The sequence below is a fragment of the Leopardus geoffroyi genome, chromosome B2 (genome assembly GCF_018350155.1).
Source record: "Leopardus geoffroyi isolate Oge1 chromosome B2, O.geoffroyi_Oge1_pat1.0, whole genome shotgun sequence".
NCBI classification, from domain to species: Eukaryota; Metazoa; Chordata; class Mammalia; order Carnivora; family Felidae; genus Leopardus; species Leopardus geoffroyi.
Window position 1 is genome coordinate 129,237,797 of NC_059332.1, and position 15,254 is coordinate 129,253,050.

General features: G+C 41.3%; 1 protein-coding gene and 1 long non-coding RNA gene across 17 annotated transcripts in view; one reads left to right on the plus strand and one right to left on the minus strand.

Moving 5' to 3' along the window:
- Window positions 1-15,254, plus strand: part of AIG1 (androgen induced 1) — a 314,280-nt gene that overhangs the window by 129,564 nt on the left and 169,462 nt on the right. The window lies entirely within an intron of this gene.
- Window positions 6,052-10,373, minus strand: LOC123609105. 2 transcript variants are annotated; one of them, XR_006717613.1, is made up of 2 exons: window positions 9,634-10,373; window positions 6,052-8,138 (listed from the first exon to the last, which is right to left on the minus strand). It is a non-coding gene; the product is annotated as an uncharacterized LOC123609105 (long non-coding RNA). The 2 variants fall into 2 exon arrangements; XR_006717614.1 differs by lacking the exon at window positions 9,634-10,373 and adding an exon at window positions 8,425-8,473.

Genomic DNA, 15,254 nt, shown 5'->3' on the forward strand with positions numbered 1-15,254 from the left:
GGGGTGATCTGTGCCCACCTCTCCAGATAATCTCCTGTGCCCCCCAGCACACCCTGTGCTCAGCCAGGCTACATGTACCACCCTCTCTTCTCCTCATGTCTTTGCACACACTCCTTCCTCATATTGGAATGCCCTTGCTCCCCGTCCTTCACCCTGCAAAATACTTCTAGCTAGTTCTTCCATGTTGAGCGCAAGTCTCAAGACCTTCCTGTGTGCTTTCCATAGTGTGTCGATATCTGCTTCCCCAGGAAACTTCTCTCCCTGAAACGCCATTGTCCCTGTGCTTGCTTCTCTCCCCTGTTGACTCAGACTCCTTGAGGGCAGGGACTCGGGGTCATTGCACTTTGCCTTTGCCTCACCCCGTGCCTGGAAGAGTGTCGGTCCTCAGTAAGTCTTGTTGTATGCGTGAATCAATCAATCACTGCGATGGACTGAATGTGTCCCCCCGCCAAATCCGTATGTTGAAATCTTAACCCAAAAGGCAATGGTGACAAGAGGTGCAACCTTTGGGAGGTGATAAGGGTATGAGAGTGGAGCCCCCATGAATGGGTTTAGTGCCCTTAAAAAGATCCAAGAGAGCTCTCTCACTCTCTTTCTACCAATGTTAGGCCCAGTGAGAAGAAAGCTGCCTATAAACCAGAAACTGGGTCCTCAACAGACACATCAATCTGCTGGCACCTTGACCTTGGACTCCAGAACTGTAAGAAATAAGTGTTTGTTGTTTAAGCCTCCCAGTGCGTGATAGTTTTGATATTTGTATTAAAAGAGCCCAAATGGACTAAGTCACTGATATTAATTGACGTACCAAGTGATTAAACATAAGACATACGCATACCAAATGATTAAGACACAAGACAAAAGAAGTATAATTTGTAATGCCAGAATACAAATTCCGCATTCTTCAGAAACTTCCATCCCCAAATGAAACAAGGTATCAGTTATCAGTAAATCTGCTATGCATGATTTCACTAAATACTCTTTGGTAGCCAAGACTGCTACCTGCTAACTCAGCATACATTGTTTCTTTTCTCCAAAGTAATACACTTATTTTCAGTGGGGCACATGGTTACCAATTTTTTTTTAATCTTTATTTCCCAGTCTGCTTTGCAGCTAGATATGGCAAATGGATAAGTTCTGGCAAATAAAATGTAAATGGAAGTGTTTTTGCGGGACTTCAGGAAAGCTACCTAATCAGGGCTCATCAGGAAGGCAATCCCCCCCTCTCCAGCCTTTATTCTTCTGCTTTTCCTCTTTCTTCTAGCTTGCTTTTTAGAAATGGTAATAAGAGTCTCAGAAGCCATTCTGGACCATGAAACCATGGGGTCATCTTGATGAGGAAAGCCATGTGCTAGGATGTCAAAGCAGAAAGACAGAGGGAGTCCTTTCCCTGATGACGCTATTAACTCCTGTGTTGCTGGCCTCTGGACTTACTTATGAGAGGGAACTACATTGATACTCTAAGGCAGCAGTTAACAACTTACAAACTTACAAGTTACAAACCAACAAGTTACAAACTTGTTTAGTAAAGAGACAGCTAATAAACCTTTTAGGCTCTGGAGGCCACATAGATGTCTGTCACAACTGTGCAGCTCTACTGGTGGATTACAGAGGCAGCCACAGACAACACATACACACAGGAGTGACTGTGTTCAAATAAAATTTCAATATACAAAAATAGGCAGCAGGCTGGATTGAGTCCATGGGCTGGCACCTGTTATTCCCTGCTCCAAGGCACCGTGAAGTCGAGTCTTTGTGGTATCTGTAGCCAAAACTAACCCTGACCAATGCATCGTATTTGGTGAGATGAGCCTTCTAAGTTGGGAGAATCGTCAAGACTCCTGTTTCATTTTTGAAAATAGTTTTTCTTTCAGTAGACTGCTTCTCCCCTACTTTGTCCTGATTGAAATTTACAAAGTCCTGACATTTCTGTTTCCAGACTCTTTTGATTATGGAGACCAAGTGAATCGGATCCAGGGCTTTTCTAGGTTTCCCTCAGTTCCATTATGTTTAGTTTGGAGGGTTCCAGCAGAATATAAATGGGACAGTCGTCAGGTGTGTGGACAAGGAGAATGGAGGACAAAAAACAAGGCCTTTAAGAATGGAGTGAAGGACACCATACTGAGAGCCCCTGAAGCGTGTTTGAGTTATATGATGAAACTTCCAGGCTGACTAGATGGTACCTTATTGTACGGTGTTACCAGGGAGATTTTACAAGCTGAACTGATGTTTAGCAGCAGGGCACAAGCTGGTCTTGAAGATTCTTTTCAGCAAAGACTTTTCCTGATGCTCTTTGGATGTCTTGGCTCTTCTGGTTTAGCTCATCCTGTGAAAACAGAACAAGTACAGAGAGAGAATGGCAAATTGATTTCCCATTCCGTGCAGATTCCAGCCGACGGCTAGTAGCTGTCTGGAGCTCCGTGTTGAGAAGGATTCCGTGGCTGCATTGGGGTTTTAACAGAAGTGGTCTGTGCTTCCCTAGCTGTGTTCTTCCCAGGGGCAGGGGCGCAGGAGAGAAGAGGTCTTAGGCAGGTCCTCGCTGTTGGTATAGACTCAAGGAATATGAAAGCTAGAAGGAAGCCATAGTTTAAACAGGCTCTAAACTGGTTCTTTTTACATAGGGTGTTATTAAGGCTCAGAATGCAAAATGCAAGGTTATACAACTAGTTAATGGTAAAATCACAATTAAAAGTCAGTGGTGGAGGGGGCATCTGGGTGGCTCAGTTGATTAAGCATCCAACTTCGGCTCAAGTCATGACCTCACAGTTTGTGAGTTCAAGCCCCGCATCCGGTTCTGTGCTGACAGCTCAGAGCCTGGAACCTGCTTCAGATTCTGTGTCTCCCTCTCTCTCTGCCCCTCCCTGCTCACACTCTATCTCTCTCTCTCTCAAAAATGAATAAACATAAAAAAATTTTTTTTTAAGTCAATGGCAGATATTTTCATTACACATACTACACATATATAAATAAGATCTTTTTACGCCTTTTACTACTTTTCGTAATTTCTCTCTAACATAGAACTGGAACCAGCTTGTAAGATCAACCAACACTTTCAGAGCTCCTGTTCCTGGCACTTTATGAACCTGATCCTTCAGACTCTGTTTAGTTCTATGAGCCCCCAGTACCCTTTCAAAAATTAGGGGTGGGGTGGGGGTGGAGTTGTTGTCAGGTTAATTATAATCAGATCAGTTTCAATTGCCTGGAATCAAGAACAATGGTTGATATGGAAATTGATGCCAGGAGTGGGTTTCAGGAAACAGACTCTCCAGGAAATATGAAGAAATTGGGAATTGATTCTGTAACCTAGATTAGGTAGATTGCAAAGTCCTTTTTAATATCCAGAATGTGATTCCAACAGCTCATGGCACCCAGTGGCCAATGACTTAATTAAATGCATCTGTGCTCATCTTGTATCAACCACTCATGGAGGGAAGGAAAGGTTTTGGATTACCACTGCCATGGAAGACGGGAAAAGATATATGAGAGATCCGAGGCCCCTAAGGTGAGATGTAGAATGAGGAGCTCCAAACCACACCTGCTTGGATCAAAGTACAAGAAAAATCCAAGAACCTTCAATGGTCATGTAAAAAAAAAAAAAAAAAAAAAAAAAGAAGTCCTTTATGTATGTGGCCTCCAAACAGAGGTATTTTAGTAAAAAAATAAATCCCACAAAGTTTAATCCCATGGGATTTTACACCATAATGTTAGCTGAACACACAGTATCTTCCAGTGTCCTGGGAAGAGCAGGGCCCAGGGAATTGGAGCAGTTAATTTGGGGGACTCAGAATACCTAGAAATCCCTGCCACTAAGGGCCTCCCTTGCCCTTCGGTGAGGCTTCTCCTCCTTGCTGAAGAGGTTATTCTGCTCCATTACCTGCAGGAAGGTCCGTGCCAGGAAGAGCCACTTTTGGGACCCCAGAATCTTCTCTGTTCTTCAAGCCCAAACCTTTGCAGTAAATTTTTGCCTATCATTTTTAGATAGCACCATTTCCTAAATTCCTGCTTCCAAGTAATTTATTTATGTGAGATTCTGAAGGTCTCCATGAGTGAGGTTCAATAAATCTCTGTTTTAGAACCCTCACAATTTTTCTACTAAAATAAAACAGTTTATTAAATTGACAAGTCCTTAGTGCTAATCAATTACTACAGATATATAATTAAAAGCAATTTTTAAATGAATAAAAATTCTTAAGTGTACTTGGGACTTTCCTCATTGATCTTCTTCTTTATTCAATCACTGCTTTATTTTTCTCTGTTTTTCTACTCCATTTTATTATTGTTCTTTATTTTAAAAGTAATATAACTGACATTAGAGAAAAATTAAGATAAAGAAAACATGACCCATGATTCTGTCATTGGTACCATTTTGGTTTATTTCCTTCAGGGCTTTTTCATTTTCTTTTTTCCCTCTGAACATTATGATAAATATAATGTTTGTGCTTCTTAAACTTAATATATTGCACACATTTTAATCTCTTCGTGTTTCCATAACCTTCTTTCCAAAGGGTGCCTAATACTGAAAAGAGTACAGGCATTAAGCTGTGATTATTAATTATTGAGGAAAGGAACTCTCCTTTATTATACCCAGCTACTGGTGGATATTCAATTACCATTCGCTGAATTGAATTGAAATTCCTTGCCCATTCTAACTTTGTAATATTTTAAACATTCTTCCAACATCTTTATGGTTATAGCTTTTCACATATTTTTATTTAAGATAGAGTCTGACAAGTGGGATCACTGGTCATGTGGTATGACCGTGTTTATAGCTCAATATGTGTTGCCAAATTGCTTTCTTTCTGGAAGGGCTGTATCGATTTACGCCGCTCTCCGGCAATGCATGAGGTCACCAACCTCACTGCCCCCTTGTCAGCTCTCATGCAATAGGAGGGGGTACAGCATCTCATTGTGATTTTAGTGTGAATGTTTCCTCATTTGTGTATTTACTAATTGCATTTCCTCATTTGTGAATTTGCTTACTTTGCGTTAGCAATTTGAATGAAGTCTATCTAGAGCAAAGATAGTCATTTATACTTACTGCAAGTATTGGCCTCATTTGGGTCTTTTTATTTTCCATTTAGTTGTAGGAGTTTTTGGAACAGCTTTACTCTCAGTTGAAGAGAAAACTATCAGCCTTCTTCTGAGAGTCCCTTGAGCTCGGAAGATTTGAAACCTAGTGAAAATGCTCCTGTCCCTTTGCTTTAGTTGCTGGCATTAATTGACCAAAAGGGAGACAACTTATTCTTAACTGCTGTCAGCTAATCCAGGAAACACTTGAAATTACCTCGTCCTATGAGGCAGTAGTGCTTGGATGGTCAAAAACAGAATAAAGTACCAAAGGCTGCCCGTTGTTACTATCCCTTTCCAACTAGGAAATTTGCCTCCATTTGATCAAACCCTCCTGCCCAACTTCTTGTCCCTGAAGCAGGTGTTTGACATATGTCTTCACAAATATTTGCAGATTTCTCTCTTCTTCCAAACCTGCTTCTCATGGAGTAGCCATGTGGCCCCCACTTCTCCACGAGAAATTGAGTCTAAACAGAACAAAAACAGTTGCCACTATCAAAGGTAGTGATTCCTAGAATTGGGTACCCTTGTTCATTCTCAGCATCGTGCAAATCATATCTTTTGTTCTTTTCCTAAACCTCTGCCAGTTTCTGACCCCCAACTCCATAGTTTATTCTAGTAAACTACACCTGTTTTTTCTAGCAAAATACACCAGTTGGTGTAGTTCACCAATTTTTAGCTTTAGTTTTCCCTTAGGGGAGGAAAGAAAGACTAATTCAACTTCTAAAACTTTTTTTTTTTTTTTTTTCAGAAATTTCTGCCTTAATCCTATTCCCTCACATTTTACTCCTAGACTCTAACTGAAACATCTTTTCTTTCTGAGGAAACCTCTGTGAACTGCAAGACACTGAAAACAGGATCTGTATTTGTTGTTTCAAAATTAATTAAATAGAAGTGATATCTTCCAAAGCATCAGAACTCAGATATACATTTGTACTAAAGGTAATTGGTTAGCACAAAGTTGCACAGAAACAAATTCCATACCTATACAGGGGGGTGTATGTGTTTTATTTAACAAAACATAGGGAGAAATTATTAAATCAGAGGTCAGGAGATGGGTCCTAGTTCCACTTGGCCAATTATCAGCTAAATGACCTTGAGTGTGTCATTTAACTTCTTTGAGGCTCAATTTCCTTACCCACAAAACTAGACTTTCAAGCTTTAGGGTTGTCTTTAGCAAAACAACTCAGTTTTCAAGTGAAAAATAAAAAATAAAACAGACACTTGTAGAATTCTTCTGGTTGAAGTAATAGCAGGAGGCCTAGGGTCCCATCCTCTTAACCACCCCAATCTTCTGTTTCTCAGGGCTTCAGAGGCTGCTCCAAGGAACCCTCAGATTACCCATTATCATGATGTCTTAATTCATGTTTGGAACGACCAAGATCTCCTCTAGCTCTGAAATGCTGTACTCTCCAGTGGTTAAAATTTAGATCATGCTAGGATTGGATTGGGTATTAGCAGGGTGGTGAGACCCGGGCATTTGGGGGCATCCAGGAATAGAGAAGTGATGCCTCTGTCTGCCGTCTACACAAGCGCATCGATGTGTCATGAAATTTTTTTAGTAGGAATAACACAAGTCCTTTCTGTGCATGGTGAACTGTAAGGCAGATCATCCTATATTACCTCCTTTAATCCTCTCCATCAACTTCATCTGAAACTACTCACCCCACCCCACTCCAAACACAGTAGTCCAGCTCAGGTCATAGGGCCCCTTCTCTTATTTTAGGTTCCAATGTATATGTCACATTCTAAGAGAAGTCTTCTTTGGCCATCCTAACTAAAGATATCCTGGACATCGTATCTTGTTTGATTCACAACATTTATTACTACCTGCATAAGTATTTAATCAGCTTATTAGTTTGTTATATTTATTTTTACTTGTATAGTTTCTGACTCTCTCCACATACTCTGAAATGTGGACCCCATGGAGAATAAAGATGTTGTCTATCTTGTTCATCACCAAATCCTCAACACCGAGAAAAGCGCCTTGCCCACAGTAGATGCCTTGTAAGTATCGGGTGAATGAATAAATGAACAAGAGAGGTACTTATTGTAATCTCTGTTGCACAGATGAGGAAACTGAGGCTTAGAGAGGTTTAATTACCAGCTGTAAATCATATAACTGGTAAATGATAGAACCTTCATTCAAAGTCAAGTTTGACCTAAAATCAACTGGCCTCTTTTGGTGGAACCATTTTCAACACTAATCAATGCCCATATCTGCCTGGTGGAATGCTAATAAGATAATGATTACAACGATAATGAAAATTATGATACCCATAATTGCATACCGAATGTGTGTTCCTGGGGCTTCTCCTTGATCACCTACAGAGCACACATCACCTTAGCTAGCAGCACATTCATCATTGGGTCATCTAATTTTTGAAAAGTGTTCTCTCGAGCCAAAAATCTACCTTCATGAGTCTTCCACTCACTGATCCTAGTTTATCCCTCCGTAACAAAACAGAACAAATCCTTTCTGGCTGCCAGATAGGAGAGGAGGTGAGCAGCAGCAGGGTGGACTCTGTCTGGATTTCCCGAGTTTCTTGCCGGTGTGCAAGTACCTGGTAAGCCAAACATTCCCAAGTGGTCAATTTACAAGGCAGTCTACCTGCCTTGGGTACTTTAATGAGTAGTAGTGTTGTTGTTTCATCTTAATTAACGGTGATATTCTTTTCCTTCACCAGTAGATCCGTGCATTCTTGTTAAGGAAATTGGGTCCTCACCCACTGGCTTTGAGTGATCAGTTTTGCTTTTGCAGACTGCCTTCATATGAAAGCCATCTTCATACAATATTCACTTTTCCCTCTAACTTGGGTGTGATGAAGGCCGACAAGAAGTCTGGTAAACCCTCTGAGCTCCTTGAAACCAAGGCCCGGTAAAAACTTGTTTAATTCAGTTCTTTTGTGGTCTCTGGCTTTAGCCTTTGGCCTTTGAGAGCATTTTCATCCAAGTTCCACTGTGGTCTCTGTGGTCTCCGCTGGTGGCAGCTGGTTCCCAAGGATATTACCTGTGTTTGAATCTAACATGGCTCATAACTTTTATCTAGATCCAGTTGCTTTGGTCTGTTCCACCTGAAGAAACAGAGAAAAATGTGATAATAACAGCTAGTATGTAGTAAGCTCTGTGAGCCAAGAGCCGTTTTAAACCCTTTACTAATATTATCACATTTAACAGACAATAACATGTCCTGGGAAAATAGCACAGGCCTCATGAGTGCTTCACATTCATTACTTAATTTCATCTTTAATTTCCACGTCCTGCCTTACAGTATTCTATCTTCCTCAGTGATATGATGGATTAAATGCATAGTCCATGGAAAGAGCTTAGAACAATGCCTAGCATAGAGTTAGCACTCACGAAATGTTAGCTGTTGAGGCTCCTGGGTGGTTCAGTCAGTTAAGCATCCAACTTCAGCTCAGGTCATGACCTCACAGTTCATGGGTTTGAGCCCGCGTCAGGCTCTGTGCTGACAGCTCAGAGCCTGGAGCCTGCTTCAGATTCTGTGTCTCCTTCTCTGCCCCTCCCCCACTCGCACTCTGTCTCAAAAATAAAATTAAAAAAAAACACAAAAAAAGAAATGTTAGCTATTATTATTACCATATTTCTTTCTTTAAAATTTTTTTAACATTTATTTATTTATTTATTTATTTATTTATTTATTTTTGAGAGACCAAGAGAGACAGAGCATGAGCAGGGGAGGGGCAAAGAGAGGGAGACACAGAATCTGAAACAGACTCCAGACTCTGAGGTGTCAACACAGAGCCCGATGTGGGGTTCGAACCCATGAACATGAGATCGTGACCTGAAGCAAAGTCAGATGCTCAACCAACTGAGCCACCCAGGCACCCTTGTCATATTTCTTTCTGAAAGCTGAATAGATTCAGTATTGTTGGATCTAGACTCACAGTGGAGCATGCATTTTTCTGGCTTAAATCAACATACCATAGTACAATAGACAGGATGATAAGGTCCAAGTGGTAACATGCTACAGGACAAGAGACCTGTGATCAGGCATGAACTCTGCCACTGAATAGATTGAACACCCAGCAAGTTCCTGGGCTCCTAAGACCCTCAGTTTCCTCATCCGTACATGAGACGTGTGAACCTAATGATCTCTAAGACCCTTTGCCCTTCTAAGTCCTCCCCACATATTTCTTTGTCAAAATGTGGGGCTTATCTTTCTTACCATGAGGTTTGTGTCTGTACTATCTCCACCCACCCATCACGTTAAAAACCCAAATCACTATAAAGGAAAATGATTCGGGAAATGCCTAGCAAGGAAGATGAGAAAAGCGCCCTCCAGGACCTCTCCTGTCTGCTCCCCAGCACTGTCGCCGTTATGCAAAGCCAACCATACCCGAGTGACTTAGGGGGGAAACCACAGCATGAAATACACTACTGGTAGGATTTGTTTTTTGTTTGTTTTTCAAATGGGTCTCTTAGGATTGTGCTGCATGGAAGGTGGCGTGTCATGGTAAGAAAAGTGCTGACCCAGGAGCCAAGAGCTTTTGAGCTTAACTCCAGCTCCAGCTCTGCCACTGTCTGGTCCTCGGGCAAATGACTTACCTTCCTTGAGCCTTAGTTGTTTTAACTGTCACAAAGGAATTGTTCAAGATCTTCCAATTCTAAAACTCTCTGCTACTAAGTTCTTTATGTGAGAACAATGCTCAGATGAAATCCTATGGACAGAAAAGCATTTTTTTTTCACTTCTTTCTCTTTTCTTTGCCAAGCGTAATGAGAGTTGGTGTGGAAAAAAAAAAGTGCTGTGAAAAGGTTCATTCAGCCTTTTCTTAATAGATCGAGTGGTTGGTATTTCTGCTGGCTTCTGAAATACATTACAAATCACAATCTGGAAAAAGTTCCAAAGCAGCTCCAAGCTTTCCTGCTGAATTTGGATACATCTTTAGGTCTTACTCTGCAGCTCATCCTTAACAACTGACAAAATATTTACTTTGCTCGGTACAGAAAAGGGTAACATTTTCCAAAATATTAAACTAGGTTGGATTCAGAACACAGACAATGAGGCAAAAAGTTGGACCTCTTTTCCAAGCCATGTCGTTGAATCATTTTCCAGAGTGCCATGAGAAACAGGGCCTTAGTGGATGTTTATGCTCCACGGTAATTCTGAAAAAGACAGAAGCCAGCCAGCCCCTGTCTAGCATGCCCACTGGTGTGTAGAACGTAGGTTCTCAAAGTGTGGTCCCCGGACCAGGAGCATCACCATTGCTAGGGAACTGCTTAAATATACAAACTCTCACAACCTATCCCAGAACGATGGAATCAGAACATCCTGAGAGGTGGCCCGGCAATCTGTGTTGTAATGAGTCCTCCAGTAAAGAAGTCCAAGTAAATCTCACACTGGTAAAAGTTTGAGAACCACTGGTGTAGGGCCATGAAGGCTACAGGCACTTCTTACCTTTGAATGGAAAGTTTGAAACAATGGCAAGACTAGTAGCTTTTTCTCATAAATAATTTTTTTTCTAACATAAATAAGTTGGTATGTAAGTTTGAAACTTGAGCATATTGTTTTTCGAAATGCTGTCCCCCTCCATCCCCCAGCTTCCTCTACCCTGCCCCCTAATCCCGCCCTCACCTACGTGCTCATGGCAATGGTGTCTGAGTTATTTGGCCATTGTTTAGGACAGTAAAAATGCACTGCAATTTGTTTTAACATACTTGCACATAGCTAGTGATTCTGATCAGAACTAATTGTACTTTTAAAACATTTTCACTTGAGATCTCTCCTAGGGGAAAATAAGGAGACAAAAATTGAATGCCTATAATTTATAATTTTGTTATGTTAATTAGTCTTATCATTAACAAAATAACTATTTTTATAAATAAATTGCGATTTTTTAATTTTTTTAAGTGTATTTATTTTTTTTAAAAGAGAGAGAAGCAGAGAGAGGGGGAGAGAGAGAATCACACGCAGGCTCCACAATCAGCACAGAGCCTGAAACGGGGTTTGATCCCATATTCTGGAATCATGACCTGAGCCAAAATTAAGAGTCGGACATTTAACCAACTGAGCCACCCAGCCACCCCAATGAACTGTGATTTTTTTAAATACAGGAAATTACTCTAGTTGCCAGCTTTAATTAAGAAATAGACTACCATTTAAATGACTATATTGTGTCTATCCAAAATTGCAAATAATTTCTGAGAGGAATGAAGATAATCCTCACAAACACCTCCTCATACCACTCCAAAATGTCTCACACCTGCCCACTCATGTGTGTGACCTGCCCAGCCACTGCAGGCATCTGAGCTGTGACCTTTGTCCTGCAGTCTCAAGCTTGGCCACGTCATTCAGCCCCAGCGTCCCCCATCTGTTGATTTGGAAGGCTCACAAACCTGTAACTACAGTGATTTCACTCCCAGGTTCCAGCCAGTATTCCAGCTACTTCTATATCTTTCCAGCACCTTAGAGACCTTACAAGAGATCACACATGCAAACCAGAACCTGTCAACATGTACCCTAACCTGATTCTCTCTGACATTCCTTTTCTGATAATGAATGTCCCCCTCTCTGCCCTCTATCATCTGCCATAATTTGGGGACAGGAGAGCAGATATAGTAGAAATCACACCCGTTTTGGAACTCTATAGATCTGGATTCAAATCCAGGCTCTTCCACCTACTGGCCACACGCCATGAGGCGACTCCTCAAATGTTCAGCATCTTCAGGTGCACACTGGAAGATGGCAAACTGGAGGAAGCAAAGATGAAAAGTATATAAAAACAGGATCGTGTACTACATTGTCCACGCCAGAACACATGGAGAATGAAAGGAGCCATTGTTAATAATTATCTCATGATCAAAGAAAACAAAAGAAAAGAAAAAAAAGAAAAGAAGGCATAAACAGATTGTGGCAAGAAAAGGACATTTGTTTATCTTATATATCTAGTGTTCTGAGTAACAGGTAGTATGTCCTCAATAAATACTAGTTCCCTTTGCCTTTCTTCTTGCCATTCCAATGTTTGCCTTCAGTGTTTTCTGAATCTACCTTTTGTTTTCGTTCCTCCTGTCCCCAAAGCTGTCCTCAATCCCTGTCACTTGGAGGATAGTAATGTTCTCTTGGTTGAGCTCCTTGCCTTCCATTTCTCCCCTCTAACATATCCTGTGGGCTCATGTCAGTTAATCTTCCGAAACTACATCTCTTAAACCATTCTCTGCCTCAAGACCCTTTAATGACTTCCCATTACCCACTTAATAAAGTTCGAACTCTCTAGCTTGGCATTTAAAGTCTTCTTTTTGGGGTTCAATCTATTTTTCCAGACTTAATTCCAAGCGTTGCTCTTTATCTATAGCAAGTTCTTAACAAACTCCACAATTTCCTCACTGCCATGTCTTCCCTCGTGCCTTTGCTTATACGCTCTCACTCAACTGTTGCATCCTTCTTTTCTGTCTCCACTGTTGAAATCCACTTTTCTTTCATGCTGACATGTGACATCTTCCACAAAGCCCTCCCCAATCTGCCCAGGGAGAAGCTCTCCCTTTGCCCCTTGAATCTACTAACAATGTTGCTTGCATATCCTACAGCACAGGATGTTCTCTGTTGTGTATTATAATCAGGTTTATGTTTCACACATCCCGCAAGGAGGACATACACCTGCTTTATGCTTCTGCCTCAGATACTTCGCACATAAGAGGAGCTCAGTAAGTGTTTATTGAATGAATAAATGACTGAATGAAAGTCACTCTTGCCCTGCCAATAACTAAATACTGTCATGGCTTCCTCAATCAGCCATAAGTTCCCAAACATATATGGCAATGATTCTCATCTATTTTGCTTCTTTGCAGAAGTGGGAGATTAAACCATCAAGTCAGTGATAGTAAATTTCTAAAACTATACATAACTTTCCCCTGAATCTTCACATTGATGCGATTAGCCTGATTAGCCCAAAGGACAAGATAATTTAACAATTTTTTTTAATTGTTGGTCAAAGCAGCAAATTTGACACACGCCTACAGTGAAAATCAGACATCCAGAAAATACTTACAGTCCACTGTCTTGACTGCCTCTCTCCAAACTCCAAAATGTGTGCAACAAATTTGTCTCGCTTTTTCCTTGCTTCTGTCCCTATTTGAGTTGCAATTTGTGTGTATTCTAGGGTAATGTGGCTCTCCTATCTCTTTTTGTATATTTGTGTGTGTCACTGTTTTATAGTCAATGAGACATACAGATTCTTTTAAGAGAACATCTGTGGTTAAAGTGCTCAGAATGTTTTTAAGAGAAAGCTCCTTGTTTGCAAAGAGATCGTTTGGAATGGTGGTAACAGAGGAACTCAGTCATAATTTTCTGACTTCTGTTTTGGTATTTATGCACTTGTTTGACTTACAAATGTGCTCTGGGACAGTGAAAAAAGTCACACCTGTGCAATCTTGCCTTAAAATGACAGTTCTCAAGCTCGTTCTCTGTAACTTTTTAATTCAAGAGATCATTTCCTTTACATTAAATAATTGCTCAAATAATTCTGCCAACTGCTGTGAATATTTTTACCTAAGACTTTTATCTCAGTGTGAGTTTTCAAAAATGAAAATATACACCGTTAACTTTCATTGAATTTGAAACACTTAGGCCTTAGAATTTGCATATGAAAATTATGTAGAAACTACTTAACTTAGGTGACCATTAAAAAATTAATGGAATTACAGAAGGGCAGTTATTTCACAAGTTCTCAAGGAACTTGGGATGTCAGGGCAAGCCACCAAGCATCCTATTTCCATAAATAACCTAGCCTAAAGAAAGATAATTAACTGTCTGAATTTCTGTCACTGAGTTACAACTCTTGAGCAAAGATAATAGACTTCTCAGCGGTAGGGAGGTTGTCCCAGAAGGCAAGAATCTTACCTATAGCCAGTTGGTCAGCCTGTCAATAAATGCTTCCTCACTGCCTGCTGTATACTAGGCACTGAGCTAAGTGGGGTGGGTACAGTGATGACCGCTGCGGGTGCTGTGTGTGTGGGAGGCACATTACTTCATGTCTAGTGCATTGGTTGGGGGGGCGGGGGGGGCGGGGAGGAGCAAATGTCGTGGATGCCGGACTGAGAGAGTATATGGAGAGGCAGAAGCATCACACAGCCATAGGCCACCGGGAAGGAGGGAACAGCTGAGGAGCAGCAAAGAGAAGCTAAGCAGCCCCTGTGGGGACCTGAACCTCCTTTACTTACATGGACTCAGGGGACGGAGGGAAGCTTAAAACCAATGAAGAAGTGATTGTCACCAAAGTGATGGGTGTGGTCTGGAGAACAGGGAAACCAAGATAACCTTCCTCTGCCTCTTCATGTAGGTGTGGAGCTAGCTAGCTTTTGAAAATGTGTTCTTTCCACTTTCAAGATGTCAATTGTAAAACGCCAACTCACTTTCAATTTCAGAGTTCAACCCTTATTCCTGGGAAAAGGCAAAAGTTACTTTTGTGGCCACATGAGACATTGCTTTGAAGTGTGCCTGGCCAAGATGCGCTTGGCAGTGTTGGGTCTCACCAGCACCATGGTAGAAACCCAGATTGGGGCCAATAGGAGGAACTGTGATGTTCCCAGCCAGAAGAAGCAGAGTATGGCCCTCAGTGGGTCCTGTGCCTCCAGCGGAGGCAAGGCTTGGCTCCAGGAGTGCCTTTGGACCTGGTGATAAGGCGCTATGAAGAGAGCAGCTCTGTTTCCTGCAATTAGAACAAAGCACATAAAACTTTTTGTGCTTACATTTGAAGACCTTTGCCTGCAAAAAGGAATTCGTCTGAAGAGACTCAACTTATAACTGTGGTGCTGACATCAGCTCATTGTGTAACTGAGTTAGCTCAGTTAGCTTCGCCTAGCTTCGCCTCCTGGCTTCTCCTTCTGTGAAAGCAGTATTGTACAGCTAATATTGCCCAAGTCAGGAGTCCCAGCAAAGCCTTCACACAACCCCGTCGTCAATTCTCTTCCGTTGTCTCTGGAGCTCTCTCACAAACCAATAAATGTAGCTTGCTCAGAATTGGGGGGAAAAGAGACATTTTATCACGTAATATTCATTTTCACATTGCAATGTAATGCTTTAAAATCGACCAGAACATATAGATGATCATTAAAACTACAACTCCTGCATTACAGGGAGATTGTAGCATGTTATTGATGATGTGTCTCAAATGAGTTTCGCCAGCGTGACATTGCCAACTTACCATTCTTATTTCAGCAGATAACACTGTCT